Source organism: Anabrus simplex, chromosome 1 (assembly GCF_040414725.1).
Source record: "Anabrus simplex isolate iqAnaSimp1 chromosome 1, ASM4041472v1, whole genome shotgun sequence".
NCBI classification, from domain to species: Eukaryota; Metazoa; Arthropoda; class Insecta; order Orthoptera; family Tettigoniidae; genus Anabrus; species Anabrus simplex.
Genome location: NC_090265.1, coordinates 1477740359 through 1477761333, shown reverse-complemented (window position 1 = coordinate 1477761333; position 20975 = coordinate 1477740359). Strand labels below are relative to the sequence as shown.

Below are 20975 nucleotides of genomic sequence, written 5' to 3'. Positions count from 1 at the left end.
AGCATTTCCAAAATGTAGCAACTCCGATGGCCTTGTTGTTCACCTCGATCAGGCTCTGTGTAGTGCAGGGATGTTCTAGTAGGGGACAGATGAGCAGGTGGTTCGGATCTTGTGTTACACCACACTCGCAGGATGCGTCTCCATCAGCTGGAAGTATGGCCCATTTTTGCATGTTGGTCTTGCAAAGAGGTACGCCCACCCTAAGACGATTAAGTGATCTCCAAATAGGGTAGGGCAGGTCATTTCCTGGAGCTAGCTCTTCCTTTGCAGGAGTATCAGGCGGCAGCATGCTCTTCCACCTGGTGATGCGGTTAGACTCAGGTGTTCCTACCAGTGGTTGAGTCCTGGTGATGAAGCTCTTTCTCGACTTCAGTCGACAGACTACAGCCTGGTGATCATGCAGTGGGTGGCGAGAATCATTAGTCTGCTTTGTCCTCTCTGCATCAGTAGCAACAGCCCTTCTGATAGTGGGGGGGAGCTATCCCAACAATCGGGTAGAGTTTGTCAACTGGGGTTGGCTTCAGACATCCCGACAAGATACGTACGGTCTCGTTGATTGCAATGTCAACCTCCTTGGTGTGAGTGGATGCACTCCACACAGGTGAAGCATACTCTGCAGCGGACACACACAAAGCAAGAGCAGAGGTTCTCAGGATGTGAGGGCTTGCTCCCCAGGTGGTGGCTGTGAGCTTTCTCAAAATATTGTTCCGTGAACTAACTTTCAGCCTGGTGTTGTGGCAATGTTTTTTGAAGGACAGTGTTCGGTCAAGAGTACCGCCTAGATACACAGGTGTTGGACAATGTTCTAGTCGTTTGCCTTGCCATATAATGTCCAATTCCCGCCGAGCTTCTCTATTCCTTAAGTGAAATGCGCACACCTGAGTCTTGTTGGGATTTGGCTTTAGATGATTGCCTTCATAGTAAGAGCCAAGAGTATCTAGTGCAGAAGTCAACTTTTCCTCCACCTCTTCAAATGTCTTTCCTTGGGCAGCCACTGCAGTATCGTCGGCATTGATGAAAAGTCTGGTATGTTCCATTATGGGCTGATCATTAGTGTAAATGTTAAAGAGCACAGGGGCTAGCACACTGCCTTGAGGTAAACCGTTCTTTTGTACGCGCCATCTGCTCTTCTTACCATGGAGAGAGACTTGGAATCTTCTATTCTGCAGGAGAATGCCAATAAGAGATGTTAGTTGATAATCATTAGTGAGCTGGTAAATTTTCCTCAGTAACTTCCTGTGGTTGATGGTGTCATACGCAGCTGTTAAGTCAACAAAGGCAACTCCAGTTACCTTACACTGTTCAAAACCATCCTCGATGTGTTGAGTAAGGTTCAGGATTTGACTGCAGCATGACTTTCCAGGTCGAAAACCAGCTTGTTGAGGAATGAACTTTCCTTCGAGGATGCCACTAATTCGGTTAAGGATAAGGCGCTCGAAGATCTTGAAACAATGACATAACAATGATACTGGGAAAAAGTTTTTAGGATCGTTTGGCTTCTTACCAGGCTTAAGTAGTGCAACCACTCAAGCTTTCCTTCAGAGCTTGGGAATATAAAGCTTAGATACACACTCATTTATCATTGTAAGCAGCCATTGCAGAGTAGTCATGCCGAATTTCTTGATCTGTTCTACTCTGATATTATCGATGCCTTATTTAATTTCAAGATGGAGATGACAGGCTCTAGTTCATTCAAGGTGAAGGGTTCTTGGAGATAATGGTTCTCACTTCCTGGGGTTCGTTCCAGTTGCTCCCGTGTACTCCGACCTTTAATCTTCCCGTTCATGAGTAATTGGGTTGCAATCTGGTCTGCTGTAATTGTAGTGAAGTTTCTAGGTTTTGTTGGGTCACCGCTGAGGTTTTTCAGGAGATTCCAGGCTCACCTACTGTTCAACTTCATGTCCAGATTCTCTACCAGTGAGGTCCCCTTAACTTTGCGATTTGCTGAGATATTTTGCAGCAATTCCTTACCAACCTGAATAGTTTCATCAGCAAATGGGTCAGTCTCAAAAAGATCTTTGTAATGGTTTATCAGCTGTTTGCTGTCATCAGTCATTCCTGGTATGTAATTTGTTCTACAACCTCTTGGCATGATCCTTCTAGAGGCTGTCTGGACGCGTTTGACAAATGCCTCGTACATCTCAGGTTTCGGTGGGATCTTGGCAACTTCTATATCAAGCTCGTTGGTGAATCTTTCCCAATTGGCCTTCTGAAAATTAAACCTTTGCTTGAAAGGTACCTCGTCTAGCACTACCATGGCATTCACTTTGCAGATTACAGGTCTATGTTGGGTAGATGGGATAGGCTTACCCATCATCTTCACACAACTCCCAGCAACTTTTGATGACACAAAAATATTGTCAGGGTTGTAGCCTCTGTTCCACCGACTGCTATTGAAGGATGCTGGTAGCTTTGGATCATGAATTAGATGAAGATCATGATTCTCTGCCCAGGTTTCCAGTTTATCTCCATTGGTATCTGAATCTGGGTATGCCCAAGATGTGCTTCGGCAGTTGTAATCGCCAAGGATGAAATTTACGCCCTGGTACTTAAAGTTAGTAGGTTCTTCAAACGTGAAGTCAACATTAGGAGGCTTGTATACAGAAGTAACGCTAAAGTATGGCGTACATACAGAAAGAATCTCGATGTCATCCCTTTCAGTTAGTGAGGTTGATGTGATATTTAGGTTTGGTCTGGTGAAAATGGCACTACCGTATTTATCATGGGGCCTTTCCAGAACAAGTTCCATGCCTGCGATTTTGGGTCGATGGCTGTTGTAGCCCCGGTGAGTCTCTTGCACTAGAAGAATGTCACATTTACATTCCTTACTCAAGTCAGCCAATAAGGTCTCTTTGGCACACGGAAAACCCTCAATGCTTATCGAGACTATAACAAGTGGTCTTAAAAAAGACCCTTTAGGAGGATTACTACTTCTGTGTTGACTGGTAGTGGAAGAATCCGCCACTGCTAATTTGCAACGTTACCCAGGGTGCACCCGATTGTACTGATTTTTCATGATTTAGAAGAACTTATACCAGTTCTCAAACAACAAGTTGAAAATTTAGCGCCCTTAACTTCACGGAAAAGACATGCTTTGTGGACACCAGAATGTGACAAATGTCATGAGGAAAGACACCAGGCATGGTTAAAATTTCAAACTCATAAAACAGAAGAAAATGACATCAACCTAAAAAATATTAGGAAAAAATTCATCCAAACTATTAAAAGAATTAAGAGACAATTTCAGAAAGATATAATTACCTCAATAGAAGAAAACTACCATAAAACTAACTCTAGACATTACTATAAAATCTTTGGTAGACAACTAAAGAAATTCAACCCCGCTACATTAATCTTGAAAAGTGAAGAAGGAAAAATGGTGCATAGTAACAAGGAAAATGCAAAATTATGGCAAAAGCATTCAATAAACTTTTGAACTGTGAAGAGCCCGAAGAAATTTTAAAAATTAACAGATACCACAGTAAACATCAAACCTGAATAACCTAAACCCCCCCCAACATTCCAAGAGGTGAAAACAGCAGTTGGGGAGATGAAAAACTACAAGGCATGCAGATCAAGTTTTGCAGAAATATGGAAATGTACCATGAATCTCCCTACACATGGCTCTATTGAAAATGTGGACAACAGAACATTTTCCCGAACATTGGACAACAGCTATCATCCACCAGCTTCGAAAAAAAGGAGACAAGCAATCTAGAAGACTACAGAGGTGTCTCTCTCTTGGACTGTACATATATAAAAAATATTTGCTAGAATCCTGTATGGCAGAATTAAGGAATTAAAGAATTAGTTGAATACCAAGGAGGCTTCAGACCTTGGAGAAGTCATGCAGAACAAATCATCACATTAAAATTAGTTATGGCATATTACAGAAAACAAAACAAACCTCTCGCAATAACATTTGTAGACTTTAAGAAGGCATATGACTGTATTCATAGACCTTCAATATTGAAAATATTAAGAAATTTTGTACTGCACCCAAAACTAATCATACTGATTGAACTCACCTTAACCAACACACAATCAAAAGTCAAGTTCAGAAGGGAATTTTCTAAGCCTCATAAAAACTGGTTTAAGACAGGGAGATTGTTTGTCACTACTGCTATTCAACTGTGCTTTAGAATATATGAGGGAACGGTATAAGAATAACCCAAAAAACATAAAAATTGGAAATTCAAAAGATAACATGATTTGCTGATGACCTTGCTCTCCTGTATTACAATGTTCAGGAATCTCGACAACAAATTAAATCACTATGGGAAATAGCACAAAAAACTGGCCTCAGTATATCCTTTGAGAAAACAGAAATCATGTTAACTGACCCACCACTCACAAAGAAAATAGAAGTAGGAGAACAGGAAATCAAAATTGTAGACAAATTTAAATACTTAGGTGAAATTATAACATACAACCTTAACGAAAAGCAAACATGACATAATAGAATAAACAAATTAATAGGGGCCGTATTTTTTGGTAATAGCGATACACACAAATTTTTTCATATCTTCTTTCTTGCCTATCTATGACCTTGTAGGTGCAAATTGTGCAAATAATCACGAAATATACCTCGCTTGGTATGAAAAATGCAAAATAGTACCAGAAAAGCTCTCCAGTAGTGATACAGTCCAATTGACCTCCTGAATCCAAGATATCTACTATATCTTGCTGGAATCCTACAAGTTGAGCTTCAGTGAAATATCCTTTCATAAACCCAAACTGCCTACTATCAAACCATTTAGTAATTTCACAAATGTGTCTAATAAATCAGAAATATTGCTTTCCTAGAGCTTACAAACAACACAAGTCAAGCTGACTGCCCTGTAATTATCCACTTTGTTTGTCAGCCTTTCCCTTGTATACTGTGGCTACTATTGCAACTTCCCATTCATTTGGTATTGCTCCTTTATGAAAAGAGTAATGAAATAACTATTTCAGATATGGCACTCTCCCAGCCTAGCTTTTAATATGTTGTTGTTTGAGCCATCAGTCCATAGACTGGTTTGATACAGCCCTCCATACCACCCTATCCTGTGCTAACCTTTTCATTTCTACATAACTACTACATCCTATACCTGCTCTAATCTGCTTGTCATGTTTGAACCTTGGTATACCCCTACTGTTCTTACCACCTACACTTCCCTCAAATACCAGCTGTACAAGACCTGGGTGCCATATCATTCAATCTCTTCTTCTGGTCAAATTTAGCCAAATCAATCTCCTCTCACCAATTCAATTCAGTATCTCTTCATTCATGATTCTATCTACCCATCTCACCTTCATCATTCTTCTGTAACACCACATTTCAAAAGCTTCTATTCTCTTTCTTTCTGAGCTAGTTATCGTCCATGTTTCACTTCCGTACAATGCCACACTCCAGACAAAGGTCTTCAAAAACATCTTTCTAATTCCCTATACCAGTGTTCGAGCTGAACACATTTCTTTTTTTTTAGAAAGGCCTTCCTTGCTTATGCTAGTTTGCATTTTATGTCCTCCTTACTTCTACCATCATTAGTTATTTTACTACCCAAGTAACAATATTCATCTAATTCCTTTAAGACTTCATTTCCTAATCTAATATTTCCTGCATCACCTGACCTTGTTCGACTGCACTCCATTACTTTTGTTTTGGACATTTATTTTCATCTTGTATTACTTCCCTAAGACTCTCTCCATACCATTCAGCAATTTCTCCAGATCTTTTGCAGAGTCAGATAAAATAACAATATCATCAGCAAATCTCAGGGTTTTGATTTCCTTTCCTTGAACTTTGATACCTTTTCCAAATTCCTCTTTGATTTTCTTTTTTGCCTGTTCTATGCAAAGATTGAAAAGGAGAGAGGACAAAGTGCAGCCTTACCTCACTCCTTTCTGGATTGCTGCCTCTTTTTCAAAGCTCTCGATTCTTATCACTGCAGACTTATTTTTGTATAGATTGAAGAGAATTCTCTGTTCTCGGTATCTGATCCCGATCACCTTCAGAATCTCAAACAGCTTGGTCCAATTAACATTATCGAATGCCTTTTCTAGATCTACAAACACCATGCACATGGGCTTGTCTTTCTTAATTTGGTCCTCTAAGATCAGATGTAAAGTTATGATTGCTTCACGTGATCCGGCGTTTCTTCTGAAGCCAAATTGATCTTCTCCCAACTCAGTGTCAACTTGTCTTTCCATTCTTCTGTAAATAATATATGTTAAAATTTTGCTGGCATGAGGTACTAAAATAATGGTGGGGTAGTTTTTACACTTGTCAGCACAGGCTTTCTTGGGGAATAGGTATAACAACATTCTGCCGATAATCGGTCAGCACTTCTCCTGTATCATACATCCTACACACTAAACGGAATAACCTCTCCATGCTGGTTTCTCCTAAGGCAATATATCCCTAGAAATCTTATCAATCCCAGCTGCCTTTCTAGCTTTCAACTTTTGTATAGTTTTATAAATGTCCTTATTATGATAGGTAAATTTCAGTATTTCACCACTATTAATCACCTCCTCTATCAGGACATTATCTTTGTATCCAACTACCTTTACATTTCGCTGACTGAATACTTCTGTCTTCTGGAAATCCTTGCATATACACTCCCCTTGTTCATAAATGATTCTTGGAATGTCCTTCCTGAAACCTGTTTCTACCTTAAAGTATATCCTTTCATTACTCCCTAATTTTCATATTGCTGCCAATTACCGTATGTTTGCTATCATGTTATCCTTAGCTGATTTTGTTAGCTGAATTCAATTTCCTAGTGAGTTCCTTCAATCTCTCTGACTCCTGCAACCATTTCTGACTCTATTTCTTTCTAATCTGCATTTCCTTATTTTTACTTCCCTGTTATAATATAATGGGTCCTTACTATTCCTTAACACTTTTAAAGGTCGATATCTGTTTTCACACTCTTCAACAATTGCTCTATATACATCCTATAGGCTGTGTATATTTCCCATTGATCATAATTGCTTTTCAAAAATGTTTCCATTCCCCTCTTATCAGCCATATAGTATTGCATAATAGTCCTATTTTTATGACATTCCTTTCCAACACATTCATTTTTAACTCTGACAAAGACAGCTTCATGATCTCTTATACCATCTGTCACTTCATTTTCCCTATAGAGCTCATCTGGTTTTATCAGCACAACATCTAAAATATTTTTCCCTCTAGTTGGTTCCATTACTTTCTGGATCAGCTGCCTTTCCCTTAATTATTCACCAATTGTTGGTCATGCTTTCTGTCATTCACATTCCCTTCCCTATTAACAATTGGCAGGTTCAGATCACCTGCTACAAGAAACATTCCTTTCTGTGCCGTTCTCCACATAGCTGATTATTCTGTCACATAATTAAGCATCGGCATCACTGCCAGCTTTGCCAGGCCTGTACACCCCAAAAACATCAAGTTGCCTGTTATCTTTAGAGATGAGTCTTACACCTAGAATTTCATATTCCTCATCCTTAAATTTTTCATAGCTTACAAATACTTCTTTCAGCAGTGTAAACACTCCCTCACCCGGGTTAATGTATAAACTCCTGAAAATCTTACAGTGTAAAAACACTACAAATCTTATCAATCGCATGTTTCCAGATAGAATAATTCAAGTGGTCATGAACAGTACCCTGAACAAACCAAGAAGACTAAATAATGGACTCCCACGAGGTTCCATATCAGCCCACTTCTTATTCAGTATTTATCTTGCAGACATCCCAGAAATGGTATCAAGACAGTTTGCCTGTGCTGATGATATTTGCATAGCCACGCAGCACACAACATTCCACAGCCTTGAAGACATGCTGACGAAAGATCTCTGCTTACTGACAAATTTCTTTCAAAAGTGGCGCCTGACACGTAGCACAACCAAAACAGAAACACCTTGCTTTCATCTGAGTAACATATTGGCTCATACCACCTTGAAAGTGACTCTCCATGAGAGCATTTTACTGTACAACCCAAACCCAAAATATCTCGGTGTAACACTGGACCGGACACTGTCATACAGTAAACATCTCTCCAAGCTTGCAGCCAAACTAAGTACAAGAAACATCTTATCCAAGCTATCTGGCAGCACATGGGGATCCACAGCAGCAACTTTATGTACTTCTGCCTTAAGTCTTATTTATACAACAGCTGAATACTGTTCTTCCGTCTGGCTGGATAGTGCCCACACCAAAAAAATTGACACCGTCCTGAATCAGACAATGTGGATTATCCGCGGTGTTATCAAAACAACCGCACTGCCCTAGCTTCCAGTCCTTAGCAGCATCCTTCCTCTAGATCTACGCTGCATGAACAATCTCACCTGGAAAAAAAAAAAAAAAAAGAGAGGTGAATAAATCACTTCCAATTCATCAAGACTTCCAAAGAATCGCTTCAACCCGACTGAAATCCAGACACCCTCCCCTGCTGCTGACTCAAAAACTGATGAAAGAAAACCACTGTTGACTGCGCACTTGGAATGAAGAATGGACTGCTAAGGCCTCCGACGAATGGAGATCGGTCTTTGACCCTACGCAGCCCCTGCCTGGGTTTCATCTCTCCTGGAGTGTATGGGTCCCACTAAACAGAGTGCGCACTGGGCCCGGAAGAAGCGGCTCTGCGATATATTGTTGTGGCCTGCGACCCTGTCCAAGCTGTGACTGTGGTGAAGAATTCCAGACAATGTGACACATCGCCTTCAGATGCCCACATACAGCCTTCCGCGGAACTACCTACGACCTCCTGACAGTTTCAACAACAGCTATTCAATGGCTGCAATAACTGGACATCCCAGTTTAGTTTTCATTTTTCATTTGTTAATTTATGTACGAGGCATGATTTTTGAGTAAGTTCTGTTTTGATATTCCGCCGATGCAGTTCTGCGGTCACCTTTAAATGCTTAAACCCATTTCCTAACCATTCCATCGCTCATAATGTTTGGTCCGTGAACTGCACAGATCTCATGATGAATATCAATAGCTTCCAAACCTTTTGCACTCAGAAAACGAATAACAGACCGGACTTCACAATCGGCGGGACTCTCGATCGGCGAGGCCATTTCAAATGCTTGCCAACAAACGTACACAAGGGCGACTATTGCCATAATGGCGCCTCAGCCTTGCCAATAGATGCAGGTACACAGCGCACATGCAAGGAATGCCGACTGCAGCGCTGCATCGGCGGAATATCAAAACGGTACTCACTTAAAAAACATGCCTCGTATTCACTTATATTTTACAACATTTTTGTATTTTTGTACTTTTTCTTTCTATTTTACTGCATTGTACATACCTCTCTCGATTTCTACCTTATGTTTTACCTTGACTTTTATATTTATTCTATTTTGTAAATTATTTGTTGCTTTCACATGTTACTCAATTTGTGCGCGGCTTAAGTTGTACCATAAGCTAAATAAAATAAACACTCCCCCTCCTATTGTTCCTTACCTGTCTCTACAATAAACTCTCCAGTTCCGTGAGAAAATTTCCGCATCCATAATATCATTTCTCAGTCATGATTCAATTCCTATTACAATATCTGGTACCGGGCGAGTTGGCCGTGCGCGTAGAGGTGTGCGGCTGTGAGCTTGCATCCGGGAGATAGTAGGTTCGAATCCCACTATCGGCAGCCCTGAAAATGGTTTTCCGTGGTTTCCCATTTTCACACCAGGCAAATGCTGGGGCTGTACCTTAATTAAGGCCACGGCCGCTTCCTTCCAACTCCTAGGCCTTTCCTATCCCATCGTCGCCATAAGACCTATCTGTGTCGGTGCGACGTAAAGCCCCTAGCAAAAAAAAAAAAAAAAAAAAAAAAAAAAAAAAAAAAAAAAACAATATCTGGTAAATATATATCTATCAAATTATGTAATTCTATTCCTTTCTTTATAATACTTCTACAATGTAACACTAACAATTTTATGTCATCCTTATTGACTTTATGCCACCCATACTGCACCACAACACCTCATAACTTGCAGGCCTTTGGCTTGAGCAGCAGTTGCTTGGTGGGCCATGGCTTTTCGGGGCTGTTGTGCCATTGAGTTTGGTTTGGTGTGTTCTTTTCAATTACTTACATCGACCCATTGGGTTCCTTTGCTGTATTGGTGCTGTGTTCCTAGTCTTTTACCATCTATATTCATTTTTTTCTTTTGGAAAGTAGAAACAAGCTCAATAGAGACACAAACTAAATAGATGTTGAAGAACTTCAGTTGATCAGGAAAGAGCCCATCTATATGAAGACAATAATATATGAAGATGCATAGATTGTCCTTTTATGTTTTCATGTTTATCCTTTTCTCCTCATTTCGTTGTTCCCTTGTCCCATATTACCTTTATCCTATTTTGTTTCATATTATTGTTCCCATCTTCCTATACTGTGATTTTGGATGGTTTTGTGGTTATTTTCATCTTAACTCACAAAGGGAATTTTAAATTGTATTGTTTATCATCCTAATAATGAGGAATATATCCAATTAATGCAATACCTTAGAAACGAAAAATATACACCAACACATATTTCCTGAGAAAACAAAGAGGTGTGTCCAAATTCACCCCGTACTTCGGGGTGATTTTGGACGCACATGCTTTTTAAACCGCTGTCCAAAGTTTCAAAGTGTATTAGGTGATTTTGGACACAAATAGTCCTTTATTTCAATTCTTTATTCTTTTTGCTTTAGTGTTGTGATATTTAAATTGTTCTGAGGGTGTCCAAAGTATGACTAGCTGGTTAAAATCATTGTAATGATAAATGTAATGTGTTACTGATTGATCTATATATTCTGACAGGGTAAATGTAAAGTTTTCCCGTCTAAATTGAAATATTAATAATTATAAACTGCACAGAGGTCCTGTTGAAAGATCTTAATAATTTTTCTTACAAACGATACAAATCTCAGTGCAAAAAAAGGTCGGTACAATGAACATGTTGCTGCCACGGCCTATAAATCTAAAATACGTTTTCTTTGAAAATAAACATTCCTCTCTTCTCAACATGGATTGGAAGTATTTCTGAAATTTGTTCTTTAGCTATTGTATCCTCAACAGGGATGTTAGGGAACACAAACACTTTAATAATAATAATGTTATTTGTTTTACGTCCCACTAACTACTTTTTAAGGTCTTCGGAGACGCCGAGGTGCCAGAATTTAGTCCCACAGGATTTCTTTTACATGCCAGTAAATCTACCGACACAGGGCTGTCGTATTTGAGCACCTTCAAATACCACCGGACTGAGCCAGGATCGAACCTGCCAAGTTGGGGTTAGAAGGCCAGCGCCTTAACCGTCTGAGCCACTCAGCTTGGCGCAAACACTTTTGTGCTGTTTTTATATGGGTGCAAGTATTTGATATCCACATCCCTTGGAACGAATATTTCAGGCCATCCAAAATACTGCCTGTATGCTCTTTGTTCCTCAACTTGTATTTATAATCTGCAACAAGGAAAGCCTCTTCTTGCAACACCTGAACGTGCTGCCAGCACCATCACTTGTTTCTGCACTGCTTTCATCTCGGCGGAAGTCACGGCCAAAAATCGACTTCCCAGGAAGAACATTTTATTTGTGGGGGCAGCGGGAAGTAGCAGGTTATGTTGGAGCATGGCTGGAGGGTGACGAGCTTCCTTGAGCATTCCCTTCTTCCTCATTTAACATTGCTTGTCTTCCCATTTTTTGGAAGTACTTTCTGCACTTTATTTTGTAGGGTGGAGCAAGGCATATCATACAAATCAGATGCTTTCCTATAAGACAAATTGCCACTTTTAATATCACGTACAGCTTTTTCTAATAATTTTGGTTCATAATTACACCTCGAGGCAGCAGCTTTCTGCCTCTGGTAATTTCTAGGCATTGTCCGAAATCATCCAGACTGCTTTCAATTTTCAGTAAAATGTGCATAAAACACTATTTTTCACTAAATTACACCAAAATTCCACACCAATTGTTTTTAAACACTTCAGTCAGTTGATCTCACTAAGAAACATAGTTATAATGAATTTCTTCCGGTCACGACAATCGAAAGTATCCACTTAATGATAATGCATGAACTTTCAACAATGCCAGTGCACACGGGAAATTTTCCAAAGTATGAAGTCAACTCGTAATAAAAAGAATAGAGCGCGGGAAGCATAACCTCAAGGTCAAACTAAAATGCGCGCGGAAGTGTAAAGCACCGGCGGCTCGTTGCTATGCAACTAAATACGGCAAATCTACTATACTGCCTGAAACCACCTCTGTGTTCGAAATTGCTCCGTTTACATAAAATTAGCTTCATGGTCCGTATCGCACTTCAATAGATTCACAACTAAATATTTCTTTATTTTCCACCTAGTCGATACAATGATTGCCTAAGGCAATTTAATGGTTAAAAGTGGTACATGTTTCGTATATTATCAACATCTTCCGCCACATAACACTGTTTAGATGAAAAATACATAAATTGACAAAGTAATGCTTTGGAGGAAGTGTTAATTTTAAGGACACTTCCTCCAAAGCATTCATTGTATCGACTAGGTGGAAAATAAAGAAATATTCAGTTGTGAATTGCTCCGTTTGATGGTATATGACTTAACATGAATACCAGTAATTCAAGAGTGAGATATTGAACTATCCCTACAATTTCAGAATTAAGGAATAAAATTCATTAGTGAACCCCTCTGAACCATGTGACCTTGCTGCAGTCGGGAGGCCTGCGTGTCCTAATGAAGCACATAGCCGAGCCGCAGGTAACCACATCGGATGGGTATCTATCGAGAGACCATACTAACGAATGGTTCATCGAAGCGGGGGATAGCAGCCTTTCAGAAATTGCAAGGGCGGCAATCTGGATGATTGACTGATATGACGTAATATACTCAACATGGCTTAGTTTTGTTGATACTGCTACACGGCTGAAAGCACTGGGAAACTACAGCCGTAACTAACTCCCGAACATGCAGCTCTCTCTGTATGAAGGATGTACTCATGATGGCTTCTTCCTGGGTAAAATATTCTGGAGGTAAAATAGTCCCCCATTCTATTCTCTGGGTGGGGACTACATGAGAGGAGACAATCATTAGGAAGATGGATACTGACATTCTGCGAGTTGGAGCGTGGAATGTTAGAAGTTTGAATAGTTGTGGTAGGTTAGTTCTACAGTTAGATGTAGTTGGCATAAGAGAAGTACGTTGGCAGGAAGAGCAGGATTTTTGGTCAGGCGACTACAGAATTATCAACACAAAATCAAGTAAGGGAAATGCAGGAGTTGGTTTAATAATGAATAAGAAAATGGAGCAGCGGGTAAGTTACTGTGACCAGCATAATGAAAGGATTATTGTTTACAAAATATTAGAATCATTCCATATTGACGGTTTTCATTTTACAAAGGTAAAAGGTGGATACACTTAATTTTACCTTTGTTGTCAAGATAAACACTACAATGCCCACCACAATAGTCCAGGTCTTTATGCCTACTAGTTCAGCAGATGATGAAGAAATCAAAAGAATATATGAAGAGATAGGAGATTTAGTACAGTGTGTACAAGGTGACGAGAATGTAATTGTGATGGGAGATTGGAATGCAGTGCTAGGCCAAGGAAGAGAAGGAAATGCAGTAGGAGATTTCGGATTGGGAAAAAGGAATGTAAGAGGAAGTCAGCTGGTTGAATTCTGCAGCAATCATAATTTAGTCCTTGCTAATACTCTGTTCAAATACTACAAACTTTGGCTGCATACATGGACGAGACCTGGAGACACTGGAAATTATTAAATAGATATGATAGGCAGAGATTCAGAAAACAGGTGTTGGATTGCAAAACTTCCCCAGAAGCAGACGTGGACTCTGACCACAACTTGTTGGTCATGAAATGCCACTTGAAGTTGAAGAAAGTGAAGAAAGGAAGAAATGCAAGGAGATGGGATCTAGACAAGTTGAAAGAAAAGAATGTGAAGGACTGTTTCAGAAACATCTTGCACAAGGACTAAATGGAAAGACTAAAGGAAACACAGTAGAGGAAGAATGGATAGTTGTGAAGAACGAGGTCGTTTAGGCTGGTGAAGAAATGTTAGGAAGAAAGGAAAGATCAACTAAGAATCAATGGATAACTCAGGAGATACTAGACCTGATTGATGGAATGGGGAAAGTACAAGAATGCAAAAACTGTAGAGGGCAGAAAGGAATACAGGCTGTTAAAGAATGAAGTGGATAGAAAGTGCAGGACAGTTAAGGAAGAATGGCTGAGGGAAAAGTGCAAGGATGTTGAAGGTTGTATGGTCCTAGGAAAGGTAGATGCTGCATACGGGAAAATCAAGGAAACATTTGTATGAATATTAAGAGCTCACATGGAAAACCACTCCTAGGGAAAGGCAAGGCAGAAAGATGGCAGGAACATATGCAACAATTGTATCAAGGTGAAGACGTAGATGATATCATTCTAGAAGAAGAAGAAGAGGGTGTTGATGCTGATGAAATGAGAGACCCATGTTTGAGGTCAGAATTTGACAGGGCTTTGAGAGACCTAAATAGGAACAAGGTACCTGGAATTGATGAGATTCCTTCTGAATTACTGACTGCCTTAGGAGAAACCAGCATGGGGAGGCTATTCCATTTAGTGTGTAAGATGTATGAGACAGGAGAAGTCCCATCCAATTCTCGGCAGAATGTTGTTATACCTATTCCCAAGAAAGCTGGTGCTGACAGGTGTGAAAACTATCACACCATTAGTTTAGTATCTCATGCCTGCAAAATTTTAACACGCATTATTTACAGAAGAATGGAAAGACAAGTTGAAACTGAGTTGGAAGAAGATCAGTTTGGCTTCAGAAGAAATGTAGGAACCCTTGAAGCAATCCTGATTTTGTATGATCTTAGAGGATCAAATTAAGAAAGACAAGCCCACATACATAGCACTCTTAGATCTTGAAAAGGCATTTGATAATGTTGATTGGACCAAGCTATTTGAGATTCTGAAGGCTATCGGGATCAGAACCCGAGAACGATGAATTATTTACAATCTCTATGAAAGTTAATCTGTGGTGATAAGAATAGAGTGCTTTGAAAAAGAAGCAGCAGTCCAGAAAGGAGTGAGGCAAGGTTGCAGTGTGGCCCCCTCTCCTTCTCAGTGTTTATATAGAACAGGCAGTAAAGGAAATCAAAGAAGAATTTGGGAAAGGAATCACAATCCAAGGAGAGGAAATCAAAATACTGAGATTTGCTGATGATATTGTTATTTTATCTGAGACTGCAGAAGATCTGGAGACATGCGAGTCAAAAGAAGTCAGGTGATGCAGGTCATATTAGATTAGGGAATTCATTCCTCAAGGAAAAAGATGATTATTGTTACTTGGGTAGTAAAATAACTAATGATGGAAGAAGGAAGGAAGGCATAAAATGTAGACTAACAAAAGCAAGGAAGGCCTTTTTTAAGAAAAGAAATTTGCTTACTTCTAGTATTGATATAGGAATTTGAAAGATGTTTTTGAAGACTTTCGTCTGGAGCGTGGTATTGTACGGAAGTGAAACATGGACGATAACTAGCTCAGGAAGAAAGAGGATAGAAGCTTTTGAAATGTGGTGTTACAGAAAAATACTGAAGGTGAGATGGATAGATCGAATCATGAATGGATACCGAATGGAATTGGTGAGAGGAGATTGATTTGGATAAATTTCTCCAGAAGAGATAGAATGATAGGACACATCTTAAGACACCCAGGACTTGTGCGGTTGGTTTTCGAGGGAAATGTGGGCAGTAAGAACTGTAGGGGTAGACCAAGGTATGAACATGACATGCAAATTAGAGCAGATGTAGGATGTAGCAGTTATGTAGAAATGAAAAGGTTAGCACAGGATAAGGTGGCATGGAGAACTGCATCAAACCAGTCTATGGACTGATGATGTAAACAACAACAACAGTGTTATCCGATAGGTAGGCTTGAACTTTTTAATTTTTGACCTTGCTTTACAGTTTTTAAGCAACTTAGAAATAACTTTGTATTTTTGATTTGTACCATGGTGTTTCTTTAGACTATATTAGACTATATGTCTACTCTTTGAAGTTAATTAGACAAGTAGATATGTGTTCATATTTGATCAGAAGTCTGACATCTACTGGGGGGGCCAGTTAACTTGGGAGCTGAGCTCCTTAATATTGCACGCGTGCATGTTTGGTACGACACAGTCATCGCTCGGGGTTATCAAGTAAAATGGCCATCAGAATAAATACGAACTGGATGACATAGAAGTGAGGGGTCTCATGATCAGTGCAAGAGGGACGGAAGACGATAGAACTGATGAAGACCTTTAACATCAGTACCGGTACCAAGAAGTTCATCGACTGGGGGCTAAAAGCGCTCAGGGGTTCTCTTTTGTTACTCAGACACTACTGAGACTCGCCAGACTGAGACATAATTTACTTATTTTTATTTTTTGAATGAAATTGTTTGTGTATTCTTTGTCTTCGGCAGCCTCCAAGTGGAGGAAGATTTTGAAAATAAAAAAATAAAAATATCTTGCACCGTATAGCTGAATGATACAAGTATGGAGTTGGAGACGATGGGTGAGTTTCCTGTACAGACAGTTTTCACTGAAAGGTTATTTTCTAAGTATTTTCAATATGTGTGCAATAATTTCTATTTCTATGATAATCAAAGACATCTCTCTATTTTCCAAAAGACATATCTAAACTGCTTGGTTGGAATTTCATGAAATATTCACAGAGGGAACTATCATATGACCAGCTATGTTTAATTTGAAAATATAATTGGAAAGTATTGACCTGAAGATACATTATTTGCAAAATTACTTGCCAAAAGTTTGGTTAAATTAAGATGGTGTCAGTTTCTTTCTTGCTCATTCATGTTAAAAGTACAGGACCAGTTGAGCTAAAATTTGGGATGAATATAGCTTAGATATTTAATTCAAACATAAGCTTATTGTGATGTTTCAATAATTAATCATTTCAAAAGGCACCCAATGCCTACTGCACAGCTGAGCACTCCCAGAGGAAGGGTCAGAACTACTCAACGTAGAGAGCAGTCTTAGTGCACATAGTACTGCTTAGCAAGGAAGAGAGGTTGATGTGCATAGCACAAGGATAAGCAAGAGCTGGTACAGTGTTGCTTATAGAGTAATGCAACTGTGCATACTACCACTAAATACAGTGCATATTGTTTCAAGCACAGTACTGTATGATAACTCTGTACTTAGGAATATGGTACATATTGTGTGCTGAGAAATGCTGCATCCACTGAAATGATAATAGGAGAATGGTGGTGGTGAAGTTTCTGCTTCTACAAATGACCTGAGTACTATTATCATCCATCATGTGCATTTAATAGAATACATAATCTGTGCTGAAATGTGTGTGCAGAGTTAAATATAATCAATTTGCAAACAAAGAATATTTGAATAATGTTCTTCTAATAGATAAAGAAATGATGCCTATGCCTTATAGAATCTAATTACCATCCTATAACATTGATTGATTAACAGGTAGGGACGCTTCGGAGGCAGCCCTACCTAGGGAGTGGCGCCCCTGCCAATGCGAGTCCCAGAGCATACTGACCCGGTGTGTATTATGTGCTAAGGGTCCCAGCTCAGGGTTACGAGTGAAGACCTCAACGACACCTATGGTGGAGAAGATGGACTTCGGTACGGTATAGATCGCGGAAGTGGCAGCCCAATACTCGGGATTAATAGAGTATGACACCGAGTAACCACCGGTATAAGTGGTTCACCTCTTCCAAGTGCCAAACGACCTCTTTGAGGGCAGATGAGTGGAAAGAGGGCAGGGCACCCTGATGTCCTTGGAGTAAGAAATTACTTCTTAAGGCGGATGAACCTAATTGTAGGTCAACGGCATAGGATGTGGAAGGCAATGGGAAACCACCACATTAAAGATCCCTGTGATATCCCAAGAATAGAAAGCATGATGATGTCTTCGAATGTAAAAAATTCCGGAATAGCCCCCTATTCAGATCTGTGGAGGGGGATACAGGAGAAGGCAAAGAGCAAATCCTACAAAATAGGTACGTGGAACATGAGAACCTTGAAAAAGTGTGGCAAGCTGGAGAATGTGAAGAACGAAATGAAGCGACTAGGAATGGATGTTTTGGGATTGAGTGAGATAAGATGGCCAGATAGCGGAGATCTATGGAGCAGAGATTTCAGAGTTTTGTACTCTGGCTGTTCAGACGGAAAAGGTGGGGTTGGATTTAAATTGACAAAGCAGTTAGGACGAGTGTCAGGGTTACACCCCACATTTTGGAACTAATGAACGCGCGCCAGATGGCCAAAAGGAAAGGAAATCATGAAGAATACACGAAAATAAGAAATAAAATCCATCGAGAAACTAAAAAAGCAAAGGAAGAGTGGATCAAAGCACAATGTAAACAGATAGATGAAAATATAACCAAAGGTAATACCGAAAAAGTTTTTTCAGAAGTCCGGAGGCAGTTCCAAAGAAAGATAAAGCTCTTGAGTACAATAAAAGGAAGCACCAGAGATGTGATAATAGAGCAGGATAAAATAGCTATAATATGGAAAGAATATGTAGAAGGCCTGTATGAAGGACAAATAGATGACGATGTAATAGAAAATGAAAGTGAGATAGAACAAGATGATCTGGGATCATGTATACTTAGAGAGGAATTTGATAAAGCTTTGAATGAGCTAAAACAAAGGAAATCTCCTGGAGTAGACTCAATTCCAGGTGAAATACTAAAAGCTCTAGGAGATAAGCAAAATCTTCTTTATATCAACTAGTAAATTATATTTATACTAGCGGAGAAATACCGGAAGATTTTGAGAAAACTGTGTTGGTACCTATCCCAAAAAGTAATCGTGCAAAGAAATGTCAAGATTATAGAACGTTAAGCCTGGTAACACATGCCTCCAAAATTATTACAAGAATTGTTTACCATTGCATGCAGAAAAGAATAGAAGAAAATCTCTCAGAGGATCAATTTGGGTTTAGAAGAAACAGAGGAACAAGAGAAGCAATTCTGAGCCTTAGATCAATTATTGAACAAGCCCTAAGAATCAATAAGAACATCCTAATTGCTTTCATTGATATAGAGAAAGCGTTTGATAATGTTAACTGCAATATTACGTTTAAAGCCCTTTGAAGTCTGAAAGTGGACTACAGAGATCAGAAAATCATCTATCAGCTGTACAAGAACCAGACAGCGCTTATAGAAAAGGAGCAAATAAATGCGAAAATAAGAAGAGGAGTAAGGCAAGGATGTGGTCTGTCACCTCTGTTATTCAATGTGTATTTAGAAGTAACAATGAAAGAGTTTTCAGCCACCTCCACCCATGGAATAAAAATACATGGCCAACTATACCAAACAATACATTTCGTGGATTATATTGCCCTCATAGCTGAAACTGAGATAGAGACCTCTCTAAAGAAATTGAATGATCTACTAATACTAAAATGTAACATGAATGTTAACAAAACAAAAACCAAGATAATGAAATGTACTCCGGATGGTAAACAGGATGTTAATGTTTGGTTGGAAGGAGAAAAATTGACTCAAGTATATCAGTTCAGTTATTTGGGAAGCATCATTACATCTGATGGGAGGTGTGAAAAGGACGTCCGTTCTCGAATAGCCCAGGCTAAAGAAGCTTTCAGTAAAAAAAAAGAAACCTATTGATCTCCAGGGCAATATCCCTACCAGTAAGGAAGCATTTCATTAAGAGCTTCATTTGGAGCATTGCGACCTAGGGCTCTGAAACCTGGACTCTATTAAAGGCTGATAAGAAAAGAATAGATGCATTTGAAATGTGGTACTGGCGTCGAATGTTACGAATACCCTGGACTCACAGGCTGACAAATGAAGTTCTCAAGAGAGCTGAAGAAACCATCAGTCTAGAGAAAATGATCGCTGGAAGGAAAGACTAGAAGAGGACGACCAAGAGCAGGGTTCCTCGATGGCATTCAAGGGCGATGTCCATATCAACTAATCAAGCAGCTGGGTCATTGGACGAAGAAAGTCATTCTACCCACCAACCATCAGGTTGAGGAGAACGAGAGAGAGAACATTGATTGTAAAGGTGTGTAATTATACTAATTATGTTAACTGTGTATAAATTAAGCCTAGACCTGATAAAGAGAAATACATCTTACTCTTTTGAAAATGTCCTTTTTTTTAACCAAGTTTTCAGTATTTGGTGTTACGGAATAAGCACTAGTAATATGTAGGAGGGATGCTAGATTATCATCTGTGAGTCTAGCTCTATGTTCTGACTTGTTCATTTTCATCATTGAGAATGAAAGAAAAGGAGACACCGTGGTGGAATGGGAAGGTGAGAGAAGCAGTCAAAGAAAAGAAGAAAGCAAAAGGAAGTATCTTGATAATAAAAGGAAATGTAAGAAATTGGTAAGAGAATAAAAAAAGAACAGTTGGGAAGAATTTATACAAAAGATGGAAGCAAATGAAGCTGGGAGTAAAAGAATGCTGTATGGATTTATATGAAGTAATAGGAAAGAAAGAGTTTAAACAAATCTGATGAAAGAAGAAGGTGGAGAGTTGATGATGTATCCAGAAGAAATACAGAGATGATGGAAGAAATATTCTGATAGACTGCTGAATGTGAGAAATTGTGCAGAGGAGGAAATGGTAGTAATACAGTGTGATGACTCAACAGTACAAGATGATATAACCATGTTAGATGTGTTATTAGCAGTCTGTGAAATGAAAAGTCTTAAAGAAGGGGGACAAACTATTGTGTGATAACAATAGACAAATCATACTCTTAATGCAAGTGGCAAAAATACTGAAAAGGATATTAGATAGGAGAATGAGAAGAAAAGTAGGAGAAGAGTTGCAAAAGGAATAGTGTGGCTTTAGAAGTGGAAGATTGGCAGTGGGCCCAATCTCTAGAATGGGCAATTATTGGAAAATAATTGGGAATATGGAAAGGATCCGGCTATGACATTCATAGATTTAACAAAGGCATATGATTATGTTTCCAGGGAGAAGGTTGGGAAACCATGGTCAAAAAGCG

At 39.3% G+C, this 20975-nt stretch overlaps 1 protein-coding gene across 2 annotated transcripts in view; it reads left to right on the top strand.

Moving 5' to 3' along the window:
* Vps45 (vacuolar protein sorting 45) overlaps positions 1-20975 on the top strand; it is a 189296-nt gene that overhangs the window by 135119 nt on the left and 33202 nt on the right. The gene's annotated exons all lie outside the window — the stretch shown is intronic.